Below are 12,315 nucleotides of genomic sequence, written 5' to 3'. Positions count from 1 at the left end.
TAATATTAACCCCTGTTATACCTCCTTATCTTTGTTACTTAGATCCCCCTGTTATACCTTCCATATTCTTACTAACCCCCTGACACCTCCATTACATTTCTATACAACCCTGTGTATACCTCCATTTATTCTAACTAAAACCCCTTTCTATACTCCATTATCTATACTAACCCCCTGTTATACCCCATTATTCCTATACTAAAACCCCGTTATACCTCCATTTTCTATACTAACCCCTGTTAATAACCCCATTTATCCTTATACTAACCCCTGTTATACCTCCATTATTCTATACTAAACCCCCTGTTTATACTCCATTTATCCTTATACTACCAGTTTTCCTCCATTTTATCTAGTATAACTAACTCCCCCTGTATACCTCCATACTTCTATACTAAACCCCTGTTATGGTCTCCTAATTATCTTATATTAACCATTTTTATACCTCCATATCTTATAACCAACCCCTTTATAGCTCCCAATTCTTATACTTAACCCCCTGTTTAGTCTCCATTTAATCTTATATAACCCATGTTATACCTCATATAATTCTATACTTAACCCCTGTTACATCCCTTCCATTATCTCTTATACTAACCCCCTGATACCTCCACTATTCTTTACTAACCCCTGTTTACACCTCCGTTATTCCTATACTAAACCCCTTTTATACCTCCATATATTTCTATTACTTAACCCCCGTATTACCTCCATTATCTATACTACCCCCTGTATTACCCTCCATTATTCGTTATACTAACCCTGTTTATACCCCATCTATTCCTAAGTTATTACCCATAACCCCCCTATCGTATACCGCCATTATCTATACAACTCCCCTATTTATACATACCACAATTTTATTATACCTCATTATCTATTTCTAACCCCCTTTATACTCCATTATCATATTACTAAACCCTATCGTAATACCTCCCATATTCTATACAACCCACCTATTAATACAACACATTCTTATATACCTTCCTCTATCTATACTAAGACCCTTATCTATACCTCATCTATTCTATATAAAACCCCCTATTATACGTCATATTCTATATACTAAACCCCCTATTAACTTTCATTATCTCTATACTTAACCCTCCTTATATACCTTCATATTCTATTACTAACCCCCTATTTATTTACCGTCATTATATTCCTATACTAAAACCCCCCTATTATATCTTCATTATTATACTAACCCCTATGTTAATACCCCCATTACATTCATACTAACCACCTATATTACCACCACCTTCTATTATACCTCCATATGTCGTATACTAGTCCCACCTATTATATACCACATTCTATTATACCCCATATATTCTATGCTTAAACCCTTTAATCTCAATTAATTCTATTACTAACCCCTAATTATACCTCCATTATTCTTTACTAAACCCCACCTATTACTACCACATTTCTATTATACCTCCAATTTAATTCTATACTAGCCCACCTATCTATACCTACCACATTCTATATATACCCCCATTTATTCTATCTAATTTACCTATTATACCCTCCATTATTCTTAACTTAACCCACCTAATTATACCGCATTATTCTTTCCCTCACCCCACCTATGTATACCTACCACATTCTATTCTAACCATCATTATTCTAACTAACCCACACTATTATACTACACCATTCTATTACCACCTCCATTATTCTATACTAACCCACCTATTATAACTACATTATTCTATACTAAACCCCCTATTATATCTTAATTATTCTATACTAACCCACCTATTATACCTCCTACATWCTATTATACCTCCACCATTCTATACTATCCCCCTTTTATACCTCCATTAGTCTATACTAACCCCCTATTATACCTCCTACGTTCTGATATACCTCCATTATTCTATACTAACCCCCCCAATTATACCTCCTACATTCTGATATACCTCCATTATTCTATACTAACCCCCCAATTATACCTCCTAAATTCTGATATACATTATTCTATACTAACCCCCATTATACATCTACATTATATTATACCTTCATTATTCTATACTAACCCCCCTAACCCCCCAGAGAATATTGTTTCTCATGGTCTGAGAGTCTTTAGGTGCCTTTTGACAAATTACATTCAGGCTGTCATGTGCCTTTTACTGAGTAGTGGCTTCCGTCTGGCCACTCTACCATAGTGGCCTGATTGGTGGAGTGCTGCAGAGATGGTTGTCCTTCTGGAAGGTTCTCCCATCTCCACAGAGGAACTTTGGAGCTCTGTCAGAGGGACCATCGGGTTCTTGGTCACCTCTGTGCCTCGACACAATCCTATCTCGGAGCTCTACGGACAATTCCTTTGACCTCATTGCTTGGTTTTTGCTCTGACATGCACTGTCAACTGTGGCACCTTATATAGGCAGGTGTGTGCCTTTCCAAATTATGTCCAATTAATTGAATTTACCACAGGTGGACTCCAATCAAGTTGTACATCTCAAGGACAATCAATGAAAACAGGATGTACCTGAACTCAATTYCAAGTCTCATAGCAAGGGGTCAAAATACTTATTTAAATAAGGTACTTCTGTTTTTTATTTTGAATTAGTTTGGGGAAAAAAAATTAAAACCTGTTTTCACTTTGTCATTATGGGGTATTGTGTGTAGATTCAAGAGGAAACATATTTATTTAATCAATTTTAGAATAAGGCTGTAACGTAACAAAACGTGGAAAGTGAAAGGTTCTGAATACTTTCTGAATGCACTCTACCTCCTACATTCTGATATACCTCCTACATTCTGATATACCTCCTACATTCTGATATACCTCCTACATTCTTATATACCTCCTACATTATGATATACCTCCTACATTATGATATACCTCCTACATTCTTATATACCTCCTACATTCTTATATACCTCCTACATTATGATATACCTCCTACATTATGATATACCTCCTACATTATGATATACCTCCTACATTATGATATACCTCCTACATTCTGATTTACTCCTAACATTTGATACTACCTCCTACATTTGACATACCTCACATTCTGATATACTCCTACATTGTATTATACTCGACATACTATTATAACTCCTACATTTGATATACCTCTACATTCTGATATACCTCCTACATTCTGATATCTCCTACATTCTGATATACCTCCTACATTCTGAATACCTTACATTCTGATATACCTCCAATTGTATTATCTCTACATTATTTTATACTCCTACATTTGATATACATCCTACATTCTGATATACTCTACATTCTATTATACCTCCTAATTCTATTATACCACCTACATTCTATTATACTCCTACATTATTTATACTCCTACATTCTGATTTACCTCCTACATTCTATTATAACACTACATTCTATTATAACTACATTTATTATACCTCCTACATTCATTATACCTTACATCTATTATACCACTACGTTCTATTATACCACCTACATTTATATACTCCTACATTCTATTTATCCTCCTACATTCTATTATACACCTACATTCTATTATACACTACAATATATTATACCTCCTACATTCTATATACTCCTACATTTATTATAATACATCTTATTATAACACTACATTTATTATATCTACATTCTATATACTCCTACATTCTGATATACTCTACATTCTGATCTTACCTCCTAATTCTGATTTACTCCTATTCTGATATACTCCTACATTCTATTAGACTTCTACATTCTATTTAATTCTAATTCTGAAATACTCTACATTCTGATTTACCTTTTACATTTGAATCTCTTACATCTTATTACCTCCTACATTCTGTATACTTACATTCTAATCCTCCTATTCTGATATACTCTATATTCTGATATACCTCTACATTCTGATATACCTCCTAACATTCTGATATATCTATTCTGATTATTCTACTTCTGATATACCTCCTACATTCTGATATACCTCCTACATTTCTGATATACCTTTACATTCTGAATATACCTCTACATTCTTTATACTTTACATTCTATATACTCCTATATTCTGATATACCTCTACATTCTGATATACCTTATATTCTTGATATACCTTACATTCTGATATACCTCTACATTTCTGATTACCTCTACATTCTTATTACCTCCTAATTCTGATATACCTCCTACATTCTGATATACCTCTACATTCTGATATACCTTCTACATTCTATATACCTCCTACATTCTGATATACTTTACTTTGATATACTCTACATTTGATATATTCCTACATTCTGATATCTCCTACATTCTGATTTACCTCTATCTGATATACTCCTACATTCTGACATATCCTACATTCTGATATACCTCCTACATGATATACTCGACATACTATTTAACTCCTACATTCTGATATACCTCTACATTTGAATATACCTCCTATCTGATATACTCTCGCCATTCTGATATACCTCCTACATTCTGATATACTCTACATTGTATTATACCTCCTACATTTTTTAATACCTCCTACATTTGATATACTCTACATTCTGATATACCTCCTACATTCTGATATACCTCCTACATTCTGATATACCTCCTAATTCTGATATACTCCTATATTCTGATATACTTCAATTCTATATACTTCTACATTCTGATATACCTCCTACATTCTTATATATCCTACATTCTGATATACCTCCTACATTCTGATATACCTTCCTACATTCTGATTATACTCCTACATTCTATTATACCTCCTAATTCTATTATACCTCTACATTCTATTATACCTCCTACATTCTATTATACCTCCTACATTCTATTATACCTCCTACATTCTATTATACCTCCTACATTCTGATACCTCTACATTTCTTTACCTCCTATTCTATTATACTCCTACTTCTATATACTCTACATTCTATTATACCTCCTACATTCTATTATACCTCCTACATTCTATTATACCTACATTCTTTATACCTCCTACATTTCTATTATACTCCTACATTCTATTATACACTTACATTATATACCTCCTACATTCTGATATACCTCCTACATTCTATATACCTCTACATTCTATTATACCTCCTACATTCATTATACTCTATTCTGATATTCTCCTACATTCTGATATATCCTTACATTCTATTACTCCTAATTCATAATATCCTACATTATTTATACCTCTAATTTATTATACCTCCTACATTCTATTATACCACTACATTTATTATACTTCTAATTCTATTTACCTATTCTATTATACCTCCTACATTCTTTATACCTCCTACTTTGATTATCTACATTCTATTATCCTACATTCTATTATACCTCCTACATTCTGATATACTCCTACTATCTATTATACACCTACATCTATTATACCTCCTACATTCTGATATACCTCCTACATTCTAATATCCTCCTACATTTATTATACCACCTACATTCATTAATCTTTACATTCTATTACCTCCTACATTCTATTATACCTCCTACATTCTATTATACCTCCTACATTTTTTATACTCCTATATGTTATTATCATCCTAACATTCTATTATACCACTACATTCTATTATACCTCTAATTCTATTATACTCCTACATTCTATTATACCACTACATTCTATTATACCTCCTACATTATTATTATACCTCCTACATTCTGATTTACCTCCTACTTCTATTATACCACCTACATTCTATATACCACCTACATTCTATTATACCACCTACGTTCTATATATACCACCTACTTATATTATACCTCCACATTCTATTATACCTCCTACATTCTATTATACCACCTACATTCTATTATACACCTACATTATATTATATCCTACATTCTATTATTCTACATTCTATTATACCACTACATCTATTATACCACCTACATTATATTATACTCTTACATCCTATTATACTCCTACATTCTATTATACCACTACTTCTATTATACACCTAATTATATTATACCTCCTACATTCTATTATACCTCCTCCATTCTATTATAACATCTACATTCTATTATACCTCCAACAATATATGATACCTCCTACATTCTGATATACCTCCTACATTTCTATTTAACCTCCTACATTCTGATACAATGGTAAACACTTTTTTCTATTCCCATAAGTGTCTCCATGGGAAGGATTAGGGGATTTGCTGTAACTAACCCTCCCTTTCCCACGAGTTGTCATTCTGATTGAAACAAAGATTAATTAAATAGATGACAGGCATCTTTAAATAAAGATCAATTAAATAGATGAGAGGTACCTTTATATCAAGATCAATTAAATAAATGAAAGAGGGATATCTTTAAATACCTCAGAGTGACTGTGAGGCCTCCCTCATCCTTTAATGTAATGAGAAGAGAGGGAATAAAACATTTGTCCTCAGAATGAAAAGGTGATGGGATTTTTCTTTCCTTATCCTAATGTAGATGAGATGATAGGCCTGGATAGGAGGGATCTGGACTAAAGCTAATGTGTCTCTATGGTCAGTCTACTGCAGGCTGCAGCGTCATCTCACGTAGACCAGGCTGTCTGTCTGCTGTCAAAAAAAATCAACATTAGTCATAGCCAGTTTGTTGAGTGCATCTGTGTGAACACACACACACATACACGCACGCACACACGCACACACGCACGCACGCACGCACACACACACACGCACGCACAATCATTTTCAACCTATTCACGGTAATTTTCAACCTCTCCTCGTCCCAGTCTGTAATCCCCATGTTTTAAGATGACCACCATCATTCCTGTTCTCAAAAACTCTAAGGCTTCATGCCACAACAACTACCGCCCTGTAGCACTCACATCTGTAATCATGAGAGGCTGGTTATGCTTTGAGAGGCTGGTTATGGCACACCTTAACTTCACCATCCCAGCCACCCTAGGCCCACTCCAATTTGCATACTGCCCCAACAGATCCATAGATGACGCAATCTCAATTGCACTCCTCACGGCCCTCACCCACCTAGATAAGAGGAATACCTACGTGAGAATGCTGTTCATTGACAGCAGCTCAGCATTCAAAACCATTGTACCCTCCAAGCTCTTCGCCAAGACCTGGCAGTGTGGTGCCAGGACAACAACCACTCCCTCAATGTCAGTAAGACCATGGAGCTGATCGCGGACTACAGGAGCGGGTTGCAGTGAAGCGGGTCGAGAGCTTCAAGTTCCTTGGTGTCCAAATCACTAAGGACTTAAAATGGTCCATACACACTTGCACAGTCGTGAAGAAGGGGGGGACAGCGCCTCTTCCCCATCATGAGGTTGAAAAGGTTTGACATGGAGCAACAAATCTTCAAAAAGTTAAACAGCTGCACTGATAGCATCTTGAGTGCCTGCAACACTGCTTGGTATAGCAACAGCACCGCCCTCGATCACATGGCGCTACAGAGCGTGGTGCGGACAGCCCAGTACATCACTGGGGCCGAGCTCCCTGCCATCCAGGACCTCTACTGTATATCAGGCGGTGTGAATGGAAGGCCCGGAAAATCATTAAAGACTCCAGCCACCCAAGCCACAGACCGTTCTCTCAAATAAAATAAAATACAATTCAATTTTGTATTTGTCGCATACACATATTTAGCAGATGTTAATGAGGGTGTAGCGAAATGCTTGTGTTCCTAGCTCAAACAGTGTAGTAATATCTAACAATACACAACAATACACACAAATCTAAAAAGTGAAGGAATGGAATGAAGAAAGATAGAAATATTAGGACGAGCAATGTCGGAGTCCAGAGTAGAACTACAGTGCATTCGGAAGGTATTCAGACCCCTTACCTTTTCCACATTTTGTTACGTTACAGCCTTTTTTTGCAACATTTTTTTAATCAATTGAAATATCACATTTACATAAGTATTCAGACCTTTTACTCAGTCCTTTGTTGAATCACATTTGGCAGCGATTACAGCCTTGACTCTTCTTGGGTATGACGCTACAAGCTTGGCCCATCTGTATTTGGGGAGTTTCTCCCATTCTTCTCTGCTGATCCTCTCAAGCTCTGTTCTGTCAGGTTGGATGGGGAGCGTCGCTGCATAGCTATTTTCACGTCTCTCCAGAAATGTTTGATCGGGTTCAAGTCCGGGCTCTGGCTGGGCCATTCAAGGACATTCAGAGACTTGTCCCGAAGCCACTTCTACATTGTCTTGGCTGTGTGCTTAGGGTTGTTGTCCTGTTGGAAGGCGAACCTTCACCCCGGTATGAGGTCCTGAGCGCTCTGGAGCAGGTTTTCAACAAGGATCTCTCTGTACTGTGCTCCGTTTATCTTTCCCTCGATCCTGACTAGTCTCCCAGTCCCCGCTGCTGAAAAACATCCCCACAGCATGATGCTGCCACCACCATGAATCACAGTAGGGAGGGTGCCATGTTTCCTCCAGACGTGATGCTTGGCATTCAGGCCAAAGAGTTCAATCTTGGTTTCATCAGACCAGAGAATCTTGTTTCTCATGGTCTGAGAGTCCTTTTGGTAAACTCCAAGTGGGATGTCATGTGCCTTTTCCTGAGGAGTGGCTTCCGTCTGGTAGAATCATCTCAATGATGATCAATGGAAACAGGATGCACCTGAGCTCAATTTCGAGTCTCATAGCAAAGGGTCTGAATACTTACTTAAATTAAATATTTCTGCTTTGTTCGTTTATATAAATTTGCAGAAATTTCTAAAGTACTGTTTTCGCGTTTGTCATTATGGGTATTGTGTGTAGATTGATGAGGAAAAAAATTATTTTTATCAATTTTAGAATAAGGCTGTAACATAGCAAAATGTGGAAAGAGTCAAGGGGTCTGAATATTTTCCGAATGCACTGTATATCTATAAATGCACTATATTTTAAAAAGTATGTAGACACCCCTTCAAATTAGTGGATTCGGCGATTTCAGCCACACATATAAAATCGCAGCCATGCAATCTCCGTAGACACACATTGGCAGTAGAATGGCCTTATTGAAGAGCTCAGTGACTTTCAACGTGACACTGTCATAGTGGTCTCAGGCTGTTTTTCATGGTTCGGGCTAGGCCCCTTAGTTCCAGTGAAGGTAAATCTTAACACTACAGCATACATGACATTCTAGACAATACTGTGCTTCCAACTTTGTGGTAACAGTATGGGGAAGGTCCTTTCCTGTTTCAGCATTACAACGCCACCGTGCAAAAAGTGAGGTCCATGCAGAAATGGTTTGTCAAAATTGGTGTGGAAGAACTTGACTGGCTTGCACAGAGCCCTGACCTCAACCTTGTCGAACACCTTTTGGGATGAATTGGAATGTCGAGTGTGAGCCAGTCCTAATCGCCCAACATCAGTGCCCGACTTCACTAATTATTTTGTGGCTGAATGGAAGCAAATCCCAGCATTAATGTTGCAATATCTAGTAGAAAGCCAGAAGAGTAGAGGCTGTTTTAGCAGTGAAAGGGTGGACCAACTCCATATTAATGCCCATGATTTTGGAATAGGATGTTCGACGAGTAGGTGTCCACATGCTTTGGTCATGTATTGTATGTATATGGTGGGATGTATAGACATTATGGACAGTATGTGGATAGAATTTGTAGTATATCTTAATAATATGTAGGATAGAATAGTATATGTACAGAAATAGTTACATAGGATAGGCCTAGAATACAGTATATAAATATGAAGTGGGTAAAACAGAATGTAACCATTATTAAAGTGACCAGTGTTCCATTCCTGTGTACAGTTGAAGCCGAATGTTTACATACACCTTAGCCGAATACATTTAAACTCAGTTTTTCACAATTCCTGACATTTAATCCAATTAAAATGTTCCTGTCTTAGGTCAGTTAGGATCACCACTTTATTTTAAGAATGTGAAATGTCAGAATAATAGTAGAGAGGATGATTTATTTCGGCTTTTTTTTCGTTCATCACATTCCCAGTGGGTCAGAAGTTTACATACACTCAATTCGTATTTGGTAGCATTGCCTTTAAATTGTTTAACTTGGGTCAAATGTTTCGGGTAGCCTTCCACAAGCTTCCCACAATAAGATGGATGAATTTTGGCCCATTCCTCCTGACAGAGCTGGTGTAACTGAGTCAGGTTTGTAGGCCTCCTTGCTCGCACACACTTTTCAGTTCTGCCCACAAATTTTCTATAGGATTGAGGTCAGGGCTTTGTGATGACCACTCCAATGCCTTGACTTTTTTGTCCTTAAGCCATTTTGCCACAACTTTGGAAGTATGGTTTGGGGTCATTGTCCATTTGGAAGACCCATTTGCGACCAAGCTTTAACTTCCTGACTGATGTCTTGAGATGTTGCTTCAATATATCCACATAATTTTCCTCCCTCATGATGCCATCTATTTTGTGAAGTGCACCAGTCCCTCCTGCAGCAAAGCACCCCCACAACGTGATGCCCAACGTGCTTCACGGTTGGGATGGTATTCTTCGGCTGGCAAGCATCCCCCTTTTTCCTCCAAACATAACGATGGTCATTATGGCCAAACAGTTATATTTTTGTTTCATCAGACCAGAGGACATTTCTCCAAAAAGTACGATCTTTGTCCCCATGTGCAGTTGCAAACCGTAGTCTGGCTTTTTATGGTGGTTTTGGAACAGTGGCTTCTTCCTTGTTGAGTGGCCTTTCAGGTTATGTCGATATAGGACTTGTTTTACTGTGGATTTAGATACTTTTGTACCTGTTTCCTCCAGCATCTTCACAAGGTCCTTTGCTGTTGTCCTGGGATTGATTTGCACTTTTCGCACCAAAGTACGTTAAGCTCTAGGAGACAGAACGCGTCTCCTTCCTGAGCGGTATGACGGCTGCGTGGTCCCATGGTGTTTATACTTGATTACTATTGTTTGTACAGATGAACGTGGTACCTTCAGGCGTTTGGAAATTGCTCCCAAGGATGAACCAGACTTCTGGAGGTCTACAATTTTATTTCTGAGGTCTTGGCTGATTTATTTTGATTTTCCCATAATGTCAAGCAAAGGGGCACTGAGTTTGAAGGTCGGCCTTGAAATACATCCACAGGTACACCTCCAATTGACTCAAATKATGCCAATTAGCCTATCAGAAGCTTCTAAAGCCGTGACATAATTCTCTGTAATTTTCCAAGCTGTTTAAAGACACAGTCAACTTAGTGTATGTAAACTTCTGACCCACTGGAATTGTGATACAGTGAATTATAAGTGAAATAATCTGTCTGTAAACAATTGTTGGAAAAATGACTTGTGTCATGCACAAAGTAGATGTCCTAACCAACTTGTCCCAATACTATAGTTTGTTAACAAGTCATTTGTGGAGTTGTTGAAAAACGAGTTTTAATAACTCCAACCTAAGTGTATGTAATCTTCCGACTTCAACTGTACGTAGGCAGCAGCCTAAAAGGTGCAGAGTTGAGTAACTGGGTGGTAGCAGGCTAGTGACAGTGACTAAAGTTCAGGGCAGGGTACTGGGCGGAGGCCGGCTAGTGGTGACTATTTAACAGTCTGATGGCCTTGAAATATATGTTTTTTTCAGTGTCTCGGTCCCAGCTTTGACGCACCTGTACTGACCTTGGCTTCTGTACTGACCTCGGCTTCTGGATGGTAGAGGTGTGAACAAGCCGTAGCTCGGGTGGCTGAAGTCCTTGATGATCTTTTTGGCCTTCTTGTGACACCGGGTGCTGTAGATGTCCTGGAGGGCAGGGAGGGGGCCCTCACCTTCTCCCTGTAGTCTGTCTCGTCATTGTTGGTAATCAGGCTTACCACTGTTGTGTCGTCTGGAAACTTGATGATTGAGTTGGAGATGTCATGGGTGAACAGGGAGTACAGGACGTGCTGAGCATGCCTGTGTTGAGGATCAGCGTAGTGGAGGTGTTGTTGCCATCCTCCTCCACTTGGAGTCTGCCTGTCAGGAAGTCCAAGACCCAGTAGCACAGAGCCTGGGTTCAGACCCAGTAGCACAGAGCCTGGGTTCAGACCCAGTAGCACAGAGCCTGGGTTCAGACCCAGTAGCACAGACGCTGGGTTCAGACCCAGTAGCACAGAGCCTGGGTTCAGACCCAGTAGCACGGAGCCTGGGTTCAGACCCAGGACCCTGAGCTTAGTAATGAGCTTGGAGGCTACAACTGTATGTTGTTGAATGCTGAGCTGTAGTCAATTAACAGCATTCTTACATAGGTATTCCCCTTGACCAGATAGGATAGGTTAGTGCGCAGTGTGATGACGATTGCATCATCCGTGGATCTATTGGGGTGGTAAGCAAATTGCAGTGGGTCTAGGGTGTCTGGTAAGGTAGAGGTGATATGATCCTTAACTAGCCTCTCAAAGCACTTCATGATGACAGAAGTGAAGGTTAAAACGTTTAAATGTCTTACTC

The 12,315-nt window shown here is 38.3% G+C and overlaps 1 long non-coding RNA gene across 2 annotated transcripts in view; it reads right to left on the bottom strand.

The window, feature by feature from the left end:
- Positions 1-5,025, bottom strand: part of LOC111972621 (uncharacterized) — a 9,117-nt gene extending 4,092 nt beyond the window's left edge. The window contains exons 1-5 of one of the 2 annotated variants that reach the window (XR_002878493.2): positions 5,002-5,025; positions 4,519-4,556; positions 3,095-3,166; positions 2,741-2,952; positions 1,675-1,928 (exon numbers count right to left, since the gene is read on the bottom strand). This is a non-coding gene — a long non-coding RNA (uncharacterized lncRNA). Of the gene's footprint in view, positions 1-1,674; positions 1,929-2,740; positions 3,009-3,094; positions 3,167-4,518; positions 4,557-5,001 lie in introns of those variants that run through there. The other variant, XR_011480884.1, reaches the window with a different exon arrangement.
- Positions 5,026-12,315: the final 7,290 nt, after the last annotated feature.

Source organism: Salvelinus sp. IW2-2015, linkage group LG14 (assembly GCF_002910315.2).
Source record: "Salvelinus sp. IW2-2015 linkage group LG14, ASM291031v2, whole genome shotgun sequence".
NCBI classification, from domain to species: Eukaryota; Metazoa; Chordata; class Actinopteri; order Salmoniformes; family Salmonidae; genus Salvelinus; species Salvelinus sp. IW2-2015.
This window is presented reverse-complemented; position numbering and strand designations above follow the sequence as displayed.